The sequence below is a fragment of the Oryx dammah genome, unplaced genomic scaffold (assembly GCF_014754425.2).
Source record: "Oryx dammah isolate SB20612 unplaced genomic scaffold, SCBI_Odam_1.1 HiC_scaffold_13, whole genome shotgun sequence".
Taxonomy (NCBI): Eukaryota; Metazoa; Chordata; class Mammalia; order Artiodactyla; family Bovidae; genus Oryx; species Oryx dammah.
In genome coordinates this window covers 27,663,784-27,682,080 of record NW_024070197.1, presented here as the reverse complement: position 1 = coordinate 27,682,080, position 18,297 = coordinate 27,663,784, and positions in this window count along the sequence as shown.

The following is an 18,297-nucleotide window of genomic DNA, read 5'->3' as shown; positions in this document are numbered from 1 at the left end:
ATGTAAATTGTATCTCAATTTTAAAAACTCAGTGAAAGTTATGTTCATTGATTGGAGAACTCCAAAGAAACTGCTGTCAGTCTTCCATAAAGCTATAGAGTAAACATAATTCTAATAAATTTTCTGGATTTTATTTGTAGAAAGTGACAAGCTGGTTCTAAAATACATGTAGATACATAATGGGCTAGAAGTAGCCAAAGCAACCTCAAAGAATGACAAACTTGTGGGTTTTACAAAAACATCCAGAATATAATCTAGAAATATGTCATTGCTATAATAAAGACTATGTGGCCCATATATATTCAGAGTTTATATTCAATTATTCATAAAACAGACTTATGGAATGGAGTCAAGAAGCAGGAAGAAAGCTATGCTTATTTTCAACAAGTTCTTAATTTCCTATGAATGATGTGTATCCAGCTTAATAAATGCTCAGTAAATCTCAGTTCTAGAATCCTTAAACAGTACAGTGAGCCATGTTTTCAGCAGTGGTTTTCCATGGAGAAGCTCGAGACAGATAATACCAAAGGATGGATAGCAGCTTTTGGTCAGTATTTTTATGCAACACATTAAAGATAAAGAGGAAGACAGTTATAAATGGCATTATCTTGGTATCTTTGTAGGATGTTAGACCAGTTCTTTACATTGATATGTTTCTGAATTAATAGTTTCATACTGCACTTCTGCCTTATATGTATATTTTCAAACAAACTTAAACAAGAAAACAGTGTTAGAAGATCAAAAAAGAGCTTCTGAACAATTAGAGTCAATGAAGAAGCCATCATGAGAATTAGAAAGCACTTAGAACTGTCAAAACTGAAATGCAGCTAAAGCAGATCTCAGAGGAAATTTTATGGCATTACATGCTGTTATAAAAAGAGATAAAAAGCAAAAATTCAGTAAGATTCTATATTAATTAAATGCAAAGAAAGTATAAGGAAGAAGGTAATATGCATAAAAGCAGAATTCAATACAATAGAAATCAAGGTATTAATGAAGAGGATCTATAAAACTAAGTTATCTGAAAAGATTATATGACTGAAAAATGCCTAGTGAGACTAATTAATAAAAAGTAGTCATTACTGGGATTGAAAAACAAAATTTAAGTATAGATATTCTGGATGTTATAATGATAACTGCAGGCTATAATAATAAACATTCAGGCTGTAACTTTGAAAGTTGATGAAAAATGGGCAAAATCTTGGAAAATTTACTAAAAACAGACTCAAGAATAGACAGGAAACCCAAACAATAAAAAAAAAGAAGTGTAATTAATAATAACGCTCCCACAAAGAAAACTCTAATTCCAGTAAAATCTGCAAACATTCAAGGAAAAATAAGTCTAGCATATGCTATTCCAGAACATAGAAAAAAAGATTAGCATATTCTTGATATCAACACTTGACATAGATAATATAAGAAACATAGAACAGTATTATCATGAAAATATGTTTTAAAAAACCCTGCCAACAAAATGTTGGCAAATCAAAACCTGTGATATATATAAAGGATAAAGACTCGAGACTGAGCAGTGTTTGACCTAGGACTACTAGGTTGGTTTAACTTTAGAATATTAGTGTTATTTACTATGTTATTAGATTAAAAGAAAAATCAAACTATCACCTTAATAGACACATACAAGCGATTTGAAATTTACTGTGAAGTTAGGAAATATTTTTAGCAACCTGAGACCAGTAGGGAAATCCCTTAAATTGGTCAGTTCAGTTCAGTTCAGCTCAGTCGTGTCCAACTCCTTGTGACCCCATGAATCGCAGCACACCAGGCCTCCCTGTCCATCACCAACTCCTGGAGTCCATCCAAACCCATGTCCAACGAGTCGATGATGCCATCCAACCATCTCATCCTCTGTTGTCCTCTTCTCCTCCTGCCCTCAATCATTCCCAGCATCATGGTCTTTTCCAATGAGTCAGCTCCTCACATCAGGTGGCCAAAGTATTGGAGCTTCAGCCTCAACATCAGTCCCTCCAATGAACACCCAGGACTGATGTCCTTTAGGATGGACTGGTTGGATTTCCTTGCAGTCCAAGGGACTCTTAAGAGTCTTTTCATCACCACGGTTCAAAAGCATCAATTTTTTGGTGCTCAGCCTTCTTTATAGTCCAACTCTCACATCCATACATGACCACTGAAAAAATCCATAGCGTTGACTAGATGGACCTTTGTTGGCAAAGTAATGTCTCTGCTTTTTAATATGCCGTGTAGGTTGGTCATAACTTTCCTTCCAAGGAGTAAGTGTCTTTTAATTTCATTGCAGTCATTATCTGCAGTGATTTTGGAGCCCAGAAAAATAAAGTCAGCCAATGTGTCCACTGTTTCCCCATCTATGCCATGAAGTGATGGGACCGGATGCCATGATCTTCGTTTTCTGAATGTTGCGCTTTAAGCCAACTTTTTCACTGTCCTCTTTCACTTTCATCAAGAGGCTCTTTAGTTCTTCACTTTCTGCCATAAGGGTGGTGTCATCTGCATATCTGAGGTTATTGATATTTCTTCTGGCAGTCTTGATTCCAGCTTGTTCTTCCTCCAGCCCAGCATTTCTCGTGATGTACTCTGCATATAAGTTAAATAAGCAGGGTGACAATATATAGCCTTGAAGTACTCCTTTTCCTATTCGGAACCAGTCTGTTGTTCCATGTCCAGTTCTAACTATTGCTTCCTGACGTGCGTACAGGTTTCTCAAGAGGCAGGTCAGGTGGTCTGGTATGCCCATCTCTTGAAGAATTTTCCACAGTTTATTGTGATCCACACAGTCAAAGGCTTTGGCATAGTCAATAAAGCAGAAATAGATGTTTTTCTGGAACTCTCTTGCTTTTTCCATGATCCAGCAGATGTTTGCAATTTGATCTCTGGTTCCTCTGCTTTTTCTAAAACCAGCTTGAACATCTGGAAGTTCACAGTTCACGTACTGCTGAAGCCTGTCTTGGAGAATTTTGAGCATCACTTTACTAGCATGTGAGATGAGTGCAATTGTGTGGTAGTTTGAGCATTCTTTTGCATTGCCTTTCTTTGGGATTGGAATAAAAACTGACCGTTTCCAGTCCTGTGGCCACTGCTGAGTTTTCCAAATTAGTGTAGCACTTTCACAGCATCATCTTTCAAGATTTGAAATAGCTCAACTGGAATTCCATCACCCCCACTAGCTTTGTTCGTAGTGATGCTTTCTAAGGCCCACTTGACTTCACATACCAGGATGTCTGGCTCTAGGTGAGTGATCACACCATCGTGATTATCTGAGTTGTGAATATCTTTTTTTTGTACAGTTAGGATTTCTGAAAAAAAAAAAAAAAAGTAATTGGCATACTTATTGGTGAGATTTTGACACCTTATATATGAGATTACCAAAAGATGAGGATGTCCCTTTAGCTATTAATACTTTTATTTGGTAGTTTATAGAAAATTTTGATGAACACTATGAAGAATAAGAATTAAAAAGTATTAGGACTGGATAGAAAGAGAAAAAGAACTCACTATTGACAGATGATATAGTTGCATAGAAAATGCAAAGAAAGCTACAGATAATTTATTAAAATTAATGAGTTTAGAAAAGTATAATTGAATATAAAAATCAATTTACAAAAATCAATTGCATTTCTACAGGCCAGTGACATTCAGAAAATGAATAGAAAAGATGTTTATAATATTACAAAGATGTGAACACTGAGGAATAAATAAAGAAGATGAATGAGCTTTATGGAAAAATTATAAAGTTTTATTGAAGGATATTAAAGAGGACATAGCATGGCAGCCCACTCCCATATTCTTGCCTGGAGAAGCCTATGGATAGAAGACCCTGGCAGGCTACAGTTCATGGGTTGCAGAGAGCTGGACACAATTGAGTGACCAACAAACAGGCACACACAGAACCAAGCTTATGAATCGGAGAGTTCAATATTGTAAAGCTGTCAATTGTTCTGTAACTGATTTAGATTCAATGCAGTTCTGCTTAGAATCCACACAGGATTTATTTTTCTTTTGTGAAATTTGATAAGCTTCTTATATAGTAATGCAAGGGACCAAGAATAACCATAATACTCTTAAAGACAAATATCAAAGTTCAGGAAATTGCCTGGCCAGATCAGAATATATAAAGCTCTAATAATTGATACACTTTGGTGTTATAGGGACAGAGCTATAGGAGAGCATGAAGGAGCCCAGATAGAAGACATCCACACAAATAATGATGTTAGATGCATGACAGATGTTATAAATTCAGATCAGTGGAGAGTCAATGGTGATGGGACATCTGGCTATGTATACAGGAAAAAAAAATGTACTCCTACCTCACACTACACATAGAAGCCACTATTAGACTTAACACCTAATGAGTTTTTAAGTTATAGTTTTTTAAACAAAGATTTTAGAAGCTAATACAGAAGATTATTTTCATGACCTTGATGTAGGGAGAGATTTCTTAAATATGAAACACAAACTTGAACCATAAAAGAAAATGTGTTTGAGTTTGTATATTGAAATTGAGAATTCATTAAAAGCTAGCCAGAAGAGAGTAAAATAATAGTAAGCAAAGAGTTCTGTAAATATGTAAAAGGTATTTATAACATATACTCTAACACTGGACTAATAACCAGGGAATACAGTGAGCTCCTCTGCGGCTAGAGCTGAGACTTCCCAGACTTTTCGCCCGGGGGCTTCTGGCTAGTGTCTGCAAATGAAGGCCCGAGAGGAAGCTGAGGAGGACATAGATGAAATATCTTCTTTCCTTTCCTTTTTTTGTTCCTGCCACTGTGGCTCCAGTCCCAGCGTACAGTTGACTCTAGCTTCCAGCTTCTTTCATCACATCCAGCTATTACTGCCGTTCAGCTATGTGAGAGGGACCCTGTTCTCTAGAGAGCCCCACCTTGAGCTCCTTCTGCCTGCATTCCTGCCTGTGGAGCAAGGAGTCTGCAGGGCCAAAGTGATGTGACTATGTGGTGTCTGTTGCCTGCCTGCTCCAGGAGGGGTAACATAGAACCCTGACATTCCCTGTGCAAAACACTCAGAGTCCCTCCTTCCAAGGGTGGACCATGCCCATTGGAGTGAGCACATTTCGGCTTAGGGATGGCTAATTTGTATATGATTGTGTGCATATGCAAGTGACTGGAACTTGCAAGGGTGTGCTTGGGAGATCACATGTATGTACCTGAGGCCCCTGAGAGAATAGGATGTGCTGGATGAGAGGGAGTGGCTCGTGGTCTGGGGCTCTGAGCCTAGAGTATGGTCAAGTGCTGCAACAGACTAGCCAGAACCAGAAGCTTTGAGAGGTTGAGAAGTTTCAGTCAATGCTTCTCAAACTGGGGTGAAAATACAGTTTTTCTTTCTTAATTTTAAACTTTAGATTTATCAGAAACTAATACTTTTGTTAAATACAATAAATACAAATTGCAAGAAAAATCAAACTTTAAAAAGTGTACAACCAACATAACATGATTGTCAAATTGTTCTAAAAATTTCTGAACACTCTAAGTTTCTATACTTACTTGGCATGGACCAATAACAAATAATTGTCATCCTGGTACTGTAGGCCGTACTTGGAGTACTAGTCACCTCAGTTAATTCCTGCCCTCCCTGCCCCCCACCCCAGACATTGTGAATATACATCTGTTAAAGTGTGATGATAGCGCATAATTTAACTGTTTAAATGTAGACAACATTTATTGAGTCCCTACTATGTGCCAGGCACTGTTCTGCGTGCTGGCGGGACATAATGGAGCTTACAATCTAGTTGGGACACCACATAGAGAACAAAGTACATATTAAATAAATGCAGTGTCAAAGTGGTGAGTGCTGTGGAAAATGAAAGCATGGAAAGTGAATCAGGAATTTCTGGAAGTGGGGTAGTGTGTGTGTATAATTGCAAATTTAAATAGAGAGGTCACATAGAGTTATCTGACCTGAGAGTGTGACAGTAGAGGACTTGAAGATGGTAAGGTGTGAGCCACAGGAGGTAGACATGGAGGAATCCCTCAGGCTATAATGTGTAGGCACAGGTAGGGGCATTCCTGGAGAGGAGGTGGAGAGGAGTGAAGTTAAATCAGAGAGGACTGTGTGCTCAGATTGGGGAGAGTCTCACTGGCATTATTGCTCTTACTGAGTTGAGCAGCCACTGTGGGGTTCAGAGCAGAGTCAGTGTCCCAGTGTCCGATCCTATTAAATTGACTTACATTTAATAGGATTGCTTTGGCTGCCACATAGGGAATAGACTTGGAGAATGGACCATATTGAGTAAAAGAAGCTTGTCACTGAAAGTATACACACTCAGGTAGTAAAACTATAAAGAAAGCCAAAGGAAGAGCAAAATAAGCATTCAGTTCAGTTCAAGTCGCTCCAGTCGTGTCTGATTCTTTGTGACCCCAGGGACTGCAGCACGGCAGACTTCCCTGTCCATCACCAACTCCTGGAGCTTGCTCAGACTCATGTCCATTGAGTTTGTGATGCCATCCAACCATCTCATCCACTGTTGTCCCCTTCTCCTCCTGCCCTCAATCCTTCCCAGCGTCAGGGTCTTTTCCAGTGAGTCAGCTCCTCGCATCAGGTGGCCAAAGTATCAGAGCTTCAGCCTCAACATCAGTCCCTCCAGTGAACACCCAGGACTGATCTTTAGGATTGACTGGTTTGATCTCCTTGCAGTCCAAGGGACTCTCAAGTGTCTTCTCCAACTCCCCATAGTTCAAAAGCATCAATTCTTCGGTGCTCAGCTTTCTCTATGGTCCAACTCTCACATCCATATTACTGGAAAAACCATAGCTGTGACTAGATGGGCCTATATAAGCATTAGGGTACAGATTACTTTCGGGAGAGAGCAGATGATGTGATGGGGGAAGGGCTCTAAGTGGCCGTGTTCTCTTGCTTCATCTGGGTGGGATTTTTAGTGGTAGTTACTTTATTAACACTTTAACTTTTAAGCATGTGTTTTAGACATATATTTCATACATACAAGTAACAATAAGAAAGAGAGACAACAGAAAAAGAACCTTTCTCTTCATAATAACCTAAACTGTATTGCCCTTCAATTATACAACAGGTTACTGTTTTTCTAGATTAAGATAACACTTTCAGTTGTGCTTGAATACTTTCTGGGGAATGAAAAGAATATTGATGCATTATTTGGGTGTGAGTTGTCCCTGACTTGTAGATATCAACTTTTGACTATTAAAATAACACAATAAAATGGAGAATTGGATGTCAGCCAATATGTTTATAGGCTAGACACCTCCAATTTAGATAAACATGCTTATCAGTTGGTATTTTTTGAGCTGCTACATGTGCAAAGAAATTTGGTAGTACAAAAGAATATTTAATCTAGTTAGCAAGATGAGATCAATATGACAATTAATTACCTAAGACATTGTATTATTAATTGCTAAATTGTGTGGTACCAGATAAAAATATGCTGATAGTATCATCTGAAAATTCTAGCCATAGCAACAGATACAGTCCATGCCTTTATTTTAGAATGAAGAACCTGAGTACAGAATTTTATTGTCAGTTATTATCATATTAACAGAAAAGATTATGGAAAGTAATTTGCTGTTGTGTGTCTATATGAATGTTAGTTATCTTTGATGTTTAGTAATTTCACACATACTTCAGCCAATATGCTCAGTTTTCTTTTCATGATTCTTCATCTGCCCAGAGTATTTCCATGTTTCTCTGTCCATATTAGAAAGGTGCAAATAGTCCTAGGAAATTGGACCACTTTTGCTGCCTTTGTCTTTCACATATTTTTTAGTGTGAATGAGATTACTAAGTATTTTAGCTTAAAACACCCCCTGCTGGGCTGTATACAGTATAAGTAATCAAGAGATAATGAATACTATAACTTCAAGAATTTTTAATTTCTTCTGGCTAATTATTTCAATAAGACCTTGAAAACAGACTGGTAATTGGGAATTACCTTAATTAAGCAAATTAAAGAAAGTATTTAAAGTCACTTTTGGGGAAGATTTTATGTTTAGTAGTGCTTTGCTGTGTTTTAATTTATTGATGAAATATATTAACATAGCTTAATATCTTTACTTATGAGCTACTATATTATATATTATGAAGTTAATATATTTGTTGTCAAGTGTTGATAATTTTCCTATGGAGCTCTGGAAAGAAAAACTATTTTAAAGTTTTGCAGTCAAATGGACTCTCACTTTAGGTGTCCACCGCTGTCAAGAGCCAAGAACAAAATTAGTTATGTTGAATGCTTGACATGACTCTGCTTCTCATAAATACATGTGGAGAAACAAAATAGTTGTCTTTTTGCTGTGCTTTCATGTGTGGCTAGAGTCTAAAATAAACGGTATATTTCAAGTAAACTGTTGAAAAGTCTGACTGTACTGTAATGGTGATTCAGTTCTTTTTTTAATGTACGGATTTGCCTTAAAGTATTTTATCCCTGGAAACATTTGCATACCATATAGTTTCAGGGGTTTAGTAGAAATTTGCTTTTCTTTCCTAAATTCTATCCTAATTCCAGTCACTTATTCTCCCAAGCTGTGTTAATATTGAGAATTATCCGGGAGGAAAGGTGGGAATGAGGAAAGTGTGGCCTCAGAGGTATGTGTTTATCTTTTGCTTTATTTTATTTGACATTGTTTTGGCCTTAAGCAAAGAGGAAATTTGCTTTTGTGATTCACTTGCTTATATAAAGGAAAAAGAACCGCCTGCCCTTTTTTTTTTTTTTTAAAAGAGAGAAAGACATCTTTAATAATTCTGTTTTAGGATTTCTTCAAGGTATGACATATATCCTAGATTAAAGGCGTTCGTGTAGTCAGCAGGAATCTAGCCTCAGTTCATATTAATGCCTGTAAGAGTCGATTCTGTGCCAACACTATTTCTAGTGATGAAATTAACAGCAAGGTGCAACAGTTATTGATGTCAGAATAATAACTTATCATCTGAATGTCAGGAGTTGGTAGAGCCTTATTTGCCTGGGGATTTTAAATGTCCTGAAAGGTCTGAGAAACTTGGGTAAGTCTACATTTGACTTTGTTCCTTATCCCTGGGTTGTTTTCATTGGGAAATCTGAGCTTCAAGTTCTGTTCTGTGTTTAAGTGGGTGTTCCTTGTAGTGTACTGAAGTGACTAGCGACTGTATTGGAAATATGTGTGTGGGAAGATAGTTGAAGAAGACTATAGCCTGCCCTGAGGTAAAGATGTCTAGATAGATGGAAACTCAGTGAGAATGGAGGGTTCTTTGGCACCCTTCCAAAGGCTCTCCTAGTTTTAAGCTCCCTGAGGTATTTGGAAGGTAGGCAGTATTAAAATTGACATATTAAATACTTCCCATTCTGTAATGATTCCTGAGTTTTTGATTTATATTAACCAGGCCCGGTTAATATTTTTTTCCCATACACAGACTGAGCTCCTTAATAATCTCCTTGAGGTCAAGGATAGTGTCACATTTACTATATGTCTCTAGGGTACTCAATAATATTTGCAGAATATAAGACCAAACCAGAATGCTCATTTGGATTAAGGTAATGCTTGCTTTTCCATTTTAATGTAGCTACTACTGAAATAATTATCCCCATCTCCCTCCATTATTTCCAAAAAAAACACAAAACATTTATTGAGTTCTTCTGTTAGATTTTCACAAATAATACCTTTCCTGTTGGCCACATTGTATTAATAATCTCAACTGGGAAGAGTTTCACGTTTGAAGAGGTGTGATTGTTCTTAGACCCATTCCCTGCCTTTCCCTTGCTGTTCTGTTTGTAATGAGTCCAACACCTTGAGTTTGTTTCTTAGGTTCTCTTGCTAACTGGTTTCCAGTTAGGTTTGGCCAACAGCAAGAGAATGGTGGGGCAGGCTGAAGGGAGAAGCCAGGGTATGTCTCCATGGGCACGTCCTCCTGTCTCCTTCTGCTTCAGGTTGAGTGCCTGACAGTAGCAAGGTCTCTGTTCTTGTTCTCGCTCCCACCCCATATGCCCTCCTGCAGTGGCTTCAGTTTCTGCTGGGGGCTCTGGTAAAGCACCTCCACCCTTTGTCCCTTTTGCTTAGAGATTGATAGTGGCTCCTTTCTCTCTTCACTTCTTTCCTTTCTTTCTTTTTCATTATTTGCTCCTGACTGAAATATAATTCAGATACCATAGAATTCAGCCTTTCAAAATGTACAGTTCTTTGGTTTTTAGTATATTTACAGACATGCGAATATCACCAGTTATTGAATTCTTGAACATTTTCATCATCCCAGAAAGAAACTTTGTACCCCTTAGCAATCACTTCCAATTCTCCTCTACTTACAACCCCTGGCAAACAAGAATTTACTTCTTGTCTTGATAGGTTTGCCTGTTCTGCATGTTTAGTATGGAACCATACAACATGTGGCCTTTTGTGACTGAATTCTTTCAGTTAGCATAATGTTCATCCACATTGTAGTATATATCAGTACTTCAGTTTCATGGCTGAATGATATTCCCATTGTATGGATATACCACATTTCACTTATCTATCCATTCATCAACTGATGAACATTTAGTTGTTTGCATTTTTCGGGCTATTATAAATAATGCCGCTATGAAGTTTCATTTGTAAGTTTTTGTGTGAACTTATGTTTTCAAGTCTCAGACTGAAATTCTCAGTTCTCTTAAGCCAAAAGAGAGAGACCAAGGAGTAGAATAACTTGAATCATAAGGTAACTCTACATTAAACCTTTAACGAACTGGACGGTAGTTTCTTTGTACTGCAGATCTCTGCATTACTGTTCTCTTTTTGGCCATTTGGCTTTTCCAGCCCCTTTATTACTAGTTTTTTTTTTTAAGATTTAAATTTTTTAATTGAAGGATAATTGCTTTACAGAATTTTGTAGTTTTTCTGTCATACATCAACAAGAGTCAGCCATAGGTATCCCTATGTCCCCTCCCTCCCAAACCTCCATCTCATCACCTTCCTCATTTCACCCTTATTTTTCTCTATTAAAATGGACAATTCTGGTGTAAACTTTGTCTCCTTGACTGAACCTGACTGAGATGGTTTCACAAAAGTCAAGGTTATTTATCCTCTCAACTTTTTTCTCTTTTGCATAACTGAGAAACCACAGTTATGCCAAAATAGAAGAAACCACAAAGTTGTTAGCACTATCAGGGAACAAGTTATCTGGTTAATTAGATTTTGCAACTTTATTTGGTAATTTGCTACTGTCACCAACTTTGAGTATAAATAATTTATTTGGAGAGCAATTCCAGAACCCTTCAAGAGAGTAGGGAAGTGAAACAGGAGGGAAGAAGCCAGTTAAAGATGCCTTGATGAGCAGGTGACTGTTGAGGTCAACTGGTGCTCAGTTCTGCTGAGGACCTTAGAGAAACTATAGTACATGTCCCAGAATTGTCTAGCCTGAGGGGTGTGGAAATTGGGGGATCTCTTCACTGTATTTTGTCGTTGCCTGATGGCTGCTCCCCAGGGAATTAATTCCCCAAGCACTTCAGGTATAGTCCTGTGGACAGAGAAAGACTGAAGATAGGGTCCCGGATGCTTGCAGGAAGCATTGCTTGAATGTTGACAGAAGTTGGGAGATCTGTAAACTCCTCTAGGGTAGAGATCTTGCATTTGTATCTTTAAATTTCACTTGTGAATAATAAGAATTAGTTGATTTTATGCATGTGTGAAGGAAACTATCCAGGGAAACTTCCTGAAGCTTTTATTTATTTATTGAAGCTGTCATCTTATGTTTATACATTGGAACTTTCCTTTCAGGTATTGGTTGATCTCGAAATTATGTGTTTTTAGGACCACAAATTCTCGGTTTGTAGCCAGACCATCAGCTCTACTGTCACATCCTGAAAGAAGCCTCATAGAAATACACACAAAGTTAAAATTTCCTGGATACTTTTAGCTGTAGAGAATAAAATCTATAAGGGAAAATAAAGTCTTTCACCCCAGGTTTTCATAGACAAAAAGCAGAAGTTTGTGACTTGGACTTTGTGATTTCAGAAGTCCTGAGAAATGACAGTATTAAAAAAATAAAGACTGATTAAAATCAGGAAGGTTTGAGGAGTTTCTTAAAACAATGGACCAATAGAGAGAACTTGTTTAGATCAAGTTTAAAAAGGCAGTGATAAAAATGTAAATTAGTAATTGCCTCTGGATCTCTTAACTAGCTGAGTAAATTTAGATGTAATCAATTCTCCTTCCTCAGATTAAAGCTGTGTTTTCATTATGTTGAAAGCAAAGTGATAGGAAAGTGGAGAGCTTTGAAAATTGAGAAATTACATGTAAATGGGTTAAGGCCACGGGCATTTGGGAAGCTTCTTTCCTATTCTTGGATCTAGCCCAGGGCTTGGGGCAGGGCTGGGCCACATCTAAATCATTTTAAAGAATTTGCAGTGTCTCTTGGTCATCCAAATGGGTCATAGTGATCACTGTTACATAAGTTATTATAGAACCTTCACTGTCCATGCCTTGATCCCTACAGTCTGGAGCAGGCAGTGGTATTTAATCATATCTGGTATGGTTTGTCTCCCCATTTGGGAAGTGACAGCAATTTATACTTTGCCTTTAGTATCCTCCACTTTCTGTTTCATGCCTTCAACTCCTCTCTCCATAATACTGCTTGTTTTCTTTTGGGTAGTGTGAAAGTGAAAGTTGGTCAGACGTGTCCGATTCCTTGCTACCCTATGGACTATACAGTCCATGGAATTCTCCAAGCCAGAATACTGGAGTGGGTAGCCTTTCCTTTCTCCAGGGGATCTTCCCAACCCAGGGATCAAACCCAGGTCTCCCACATTAGAGGTGGATTCTTTACCAACTGAGCCACAAGGGAAGCTCTTTGGGTAGTGTATGCTTCAGCAAACCTTATCACCTCTTGGAATCTAAGATTTATCAGCTACAGATAATAATAGTGGCTACTTCAGAGATGTACTTGCTACTTGTTAGGCAAAGCACACTGACTGAAACCACCCACCCTGGCCAGGCACCATGGTAACCATTTGCATGAGTTGTTTTATGACAGGAGGTCCTGGTAAAGAACACAGAACTGTTAAGTCACCACCAACCGCAAGAGTTCAGGAAAGGTCAAAGGGAGACACCACATGTCCCACCACCTCCCAGAATCCTTCTTGCATCCATCTTGGCTGAACAAGGCATGCACCACCAGGAAGGAATCTTGAGTCAGGATGATTGGCTAAAGACAACCTGGAAACTAATCCCAACACCATAAAACCAGAGACTGCCAGCCCTGTGGCAGAGCAATTCTCCTGGGTTCCCCTAACCTACTGCTCTCTGCCCGGGCACACTTTCCAAATAAAATCTCTTGCTTTGTCAGCACATATGTCTCCTCTGACAATTCATTTCTGAGTGTTAGACAAGAGCCCAGTTTCAGTCCCTAGAAGGGGTCCCCCTTCCTGTAACACACTCATTTGTCTGTTTTCTTCTTGAGTGATCCCTATTACCTGCTGCTTCAGCCTTCCACCCATCCTCTTATACATCCTTGGGATATTTTCCCAGAAATTTCTTTCTGTCTTGCTTTCTAAGCCCTCTCCTTTTCCCCTCTGTATTTTTGTAGGTCTTTCCTTCCCTTGCCGCCCTTTGCTAAATTTTTTTGGAACAGTGGTCTGTACCTGCCACATTCACTTGGTTTCCTAGTTACCATGTATCCCTTGTGCCCTGGCTAGACATTTTCTTCCAAATGTGACTCTTCTCAAGGTCATTAATAAGCACCTGCAGATAACATCCTGAAGCTTTTTAAAATTTTTTATACTCCTCCACTTCTTGGCTGTACTTCGCAGTGTGCTCATACACTCCTTGAAAATGTCTGTGCTTTTGGCCTCTGGGGCTTTGCTGTCTAGGTCCCCCTTCCTAGACACGGCCAGGCCTCTTATCCATCACCAACTCCCGGAGTTCACCCAAACTCATGTCCATCAAGTTGGTGATGCCATCCAGCCACCTCATCCTCTGTCATCCACTTCTCCTCCTGCCCCCAATCCCTCCCAGCATCAGGGTCTTTTCCAGTGAGTCAACTCTTCGCATGAGGTGGCCAAAGTACTGGAGTTACAGCTTCAGCATTGGTCCTTCCAATGGACACCCAGGACTGATCTCCTTTAGGATGAACTGGTTGGATCTCCTTGCAGTCCAAGGGACTCTCAAGAGTCTTCTCCAACACCACAGTTCAAAAGCATCAATTCTTCGGCACTCAGTTTTCTTCACAGTCCAACTCTCACATCCATACATGACCACTGGAAAAACCATAGCCTTGACTAGACGGACCTTTGTCGGCAAAGTAATGTCTCTGCTTTTGAATATGCTATCTAAGTTGGTCATAACTTTCCTTCCAAGGAGTAAGCGTCTTTTAATTTCATGGCTGCAATCACCATCTGCAGTGATTTTGGAGCCCAAAAAAATAAAGTCTGACACTGTTTCCACTGTTTCCCCATCTATTTCCTATGAAGTGATAGGACCGGATGCCATGATCTTCATTTTCTGAATGTTGAGCTTTAAGCCAACGTTTTCACTCTCCTCTTTCACATTCATCAAGAGGCTTTTTATTCCTCTTCACTTTCTGCCATAAGGGTGGTGTCATCTGCATATCTGAGGTTATTCTCCCGGCAGTCTTGATTCTAGCTTGTGCTTCTTCCAGCCCAGAGTTTCTCATGACGTACTCTGAATATAAGTTAAATAAGCAGAGTGACAGTATACAGCCTTGATGGACTCCTTTTCCTATTTGGAACCAGTCTGTTGTTCCATGTCCAGTTCTAACTCTTGCTTCCTGACCTGCATACAGATTTCTCAAGAGGCAGGTCAGTTGGACTTGTATTCCCATCTCTTTCAGAATTTTCCAGTTTATTGTGATCCACACAGTCAAAGGCTTTGGCATAGTCCATAAAGCAGAAATAGATGTTTTTCTGGAACTCTCTTGCTTTTTCCATGATCCAGCAGATGTTTGCAATTTGATCTTTGGTTCCTCTGCCTTTTCTAAAACCAGCTTGAACATCTGGAAGTTCATGGTTCACGTACTGCTGAAGCCTGACTTGGGAAATTTTGAGCACTACTTTACTAGCGTGTGAGATAAGTGCAATTGTGCAGTAGTTTGAGCATTCTTTGACATTGCCTTTCTTTGGGATTGGAATGAAAACTGACCTTTTCCAGTCCTGTGGCCACTGCTGAGTTTTCCGTATTTGCTGGCATATTGAGTACAGCACTTTCACAGCATCATCTTTCAGGATTTGAGACAGCTCAACTGGAATTCCATCACCCCCACTAGCTTTGTTTGTAGTGATGCTTTCTAAGGCCCACTTGACTTCACATTCCAGGATGTCTGGCTCTAGGTGAGTGATCACACCATCATGATTATCTGGGTCGTGAAGCTCTTGTTTGTACAGTTCTTCTGTGTATTCTTGCCACCTCTTCTTAATATCTTCTGCTTCTGTTAGGTCCATACCATTTCTGTCCTTTATTGAGCCCATCTTTGCATGAAATGTTCCCTTGGTATCTCGAATTTTCTTGAAGAGATCTCTAGTCTTTCCCATTTTGTTGTTTTCCTCTATTTCTTTGCACTGATTGCTGAGGAAGGCTTTCTTATCTCTTCTTGCTATTCTTTGGAACTCTGCATTCAGATGCTTATATCTTTCCTTTTCTCCTTTGCTTTTCACTTCTCTTCTTTTCACAGCTGTTTGTAACGCCTCCCCAGACAGCCATTTTGATTTTTTGCATTTCTTTTCCTTGGGGATGGTCTTGATCCCTGTCTCCTGTACAATGTCATGAACCTCCATCCATAGTTCATCAAGCACTTTATCTACCAGATCTTGTCCCTTAAATCTATTTCTCACTTCCACTGTATAATCATAAGGGATTTGATTTAGGTCATACCTGAAAGGTCTAGTGGTTTTCCCTACTTTCTTCAATTTAAATCTGAATTTGGCAATAAGGAGCTCATGATCTGAGCCACAGTCAGCTCCTGGTCTTGTTTTTGTTGACTGTATAGAGCTTCTCCATCTTTGGCTGCAAAGAGTATAATCAATCTAATTTCAGTGTTACAGATAGTGTAAGCTTCAGCAAATCTCATTGTTTTGAACTTCAGTCTCCTCAGCTATCGAGTTTTATAATATCGTGTATTATACTAGAAACATAGCAATTACTTTGAAGTTGTGAGTTAAATGAGGAAAAGCATGTTGATAGCTTCATGCAGTGGCTGTACATAGTAGTGGTGAATAAATGGTAGCAGTTTATTTACACCCAGGGCCCTTTAGGCCCACTTATCTGCTCAACAGTACTGAAAGCCTTGTCTGAGAGACCTGGTAATGAAACCTCCTAAAGAACCCATACTGAGAACTTGTTTGGTATTTGGGCCATTATCAGGAGATACTCAAAAGATTGCTAGAAGATCCTTCTAAAAATTTTCTCAGATTATGAAGAGGGGAATGTTATGGAGAATCTCTTATCCATTATTTTTCTGTTATTATCAAATAACATGAAATATACTGAAGTAGAATGGGTTCTAGTGCTCTGATCAGATGGCTTCTGGTGACAAGAGATTGTTGAGCAGAAGTGATTATCATTTTGGTTAGGAACTGATTCTTAGGATGCAACCATATCAGTAAAGGGGTTAAATTTCTTTGGCTTTTTTCAATTATGTGTACAATAAAGCATGATTTTGTGCTTGAGGGGAGAATTGTCCTATTGATGTGGAACCTCTTCTTTTTAAACCTAGTGAAAATGAGCCAAATTTTTTTTAAGTAGTCACCAACAGTTCTGTTCTCATCACCATGGAATCTGTTTACATACACACATTTTTACACATCAGTCAGATTTATTATTTTCATATTTAATTAAGATATTTTCATTAAAACTTAATATTTTATGGATAACTTAGTTATAGCAAGAAAGATTTTCATTTAGAATAGTAATAGGATGCTTCCTTTTAAAATAAATGTTTACAAAAAAAATAAGAGAACTGACTTAGTAACATTTTTAAATACAATGAAGTAAAATAGAAGAGTGGGTGGCTCACAGATATGACAAAAACATAAACCTTACAGCATCTGAATTCCTCGACATGGCCTCTGTCCCGGGTTCAGCAGTGTTTCCCAAACTAAGTTTCATGACCATCTGGAATATCAGAATGTAACCTCATTTGGAAATAGTCTTTGTGGATAGTTAGCCAAGATGTGGTCATATTGAATTAGGGAGGCCCTAAATCCAATGACTTCCTTATAGGAAGACCATGCATAGAGACATGGGGGGAAGGGTCCATGACAATAGAGGCAGAAATTGGAATGACGTGGTGCAAGCCAAGGAACCCCAAGGATAGCCAGAAGCTAGGAGAGAAACATAAGACAGATTTCTCTCAGAGCCTTCTGAAGGAATCGACCCCGTTGACAACTTGATTTTTGACTTCTGGCCTCCAGAACCATGAGACTAGATTTCTGTTATTGACATTTTGAGGCACCTGGTTTGTGGTAACTTGTTAGAGCAACTAGTATGAAACTAATACAGCCTCCCTTCCCAGGTCTGCCTATTATACTCATTCTTAATATTTTCTGAAGATGCATGGTGCTTCTCAGGCTTCTGTTCCAGGCCTTTTCCTCTGATTGGAATGCACCTTATCTTCTCCTTTTTCTTCTTCTCTCACACCATCTGTTTGTAGACCCTGCTCAAATTTACTGCCTCAGAATCCTTTCCTCCTCTGCTCTCCTACTTCATCTGTGCAGTCCATCCTCTGTGTACAACATCTAAGATGTTGTACATAGTTTGTTCTGTGTCTGCATTTCTAGTAACTCATGTCCTTCTTGGGAGCTGGGGCAGTTTTATCTTTATACGTTTTCTACTTTGACTATGATGGGCACTTAATTGACTTCCGTGAATTAGTGAAAGTTTCTCTTTTGTTGTTGCTGTTTGTCTTTTAAAGTGAAAGTGAAGTCGCTCAGTAGTGTCTGACTCTTTGAGACCCCATGGACTGTAGCCTACCAGGCTTCTCCGTCCATGGGATTTTCCAGGAAAGAGTACAGGAATGGGTTGCTATTTCCTTCTCCAGGGATCTTCCCGACTCAGGGATCGAACCTGGGTGTCCCGCATTGCAGGCAGACGGTTTATTGTCTGAGCAACCAGGGAAGCCCTCTGTCCAAGCATATTTCTTTCATTCTTTTTGGAAGATGTGTACAGAAATGAATGTTACTTTGAGAGATAGAGACACAGACATAGAGAACAAATGTTTGGATATCAAGGAGGGAAGGAGAAGGTGGAATGAATTGGGAGATTGGGATTGATATATATATATATATACTAATATGTATAAAACAGATAACTAATGAGAACCTACTGTATAACACAGGGGATTCTACTCAATATGCTGTGGTTACCT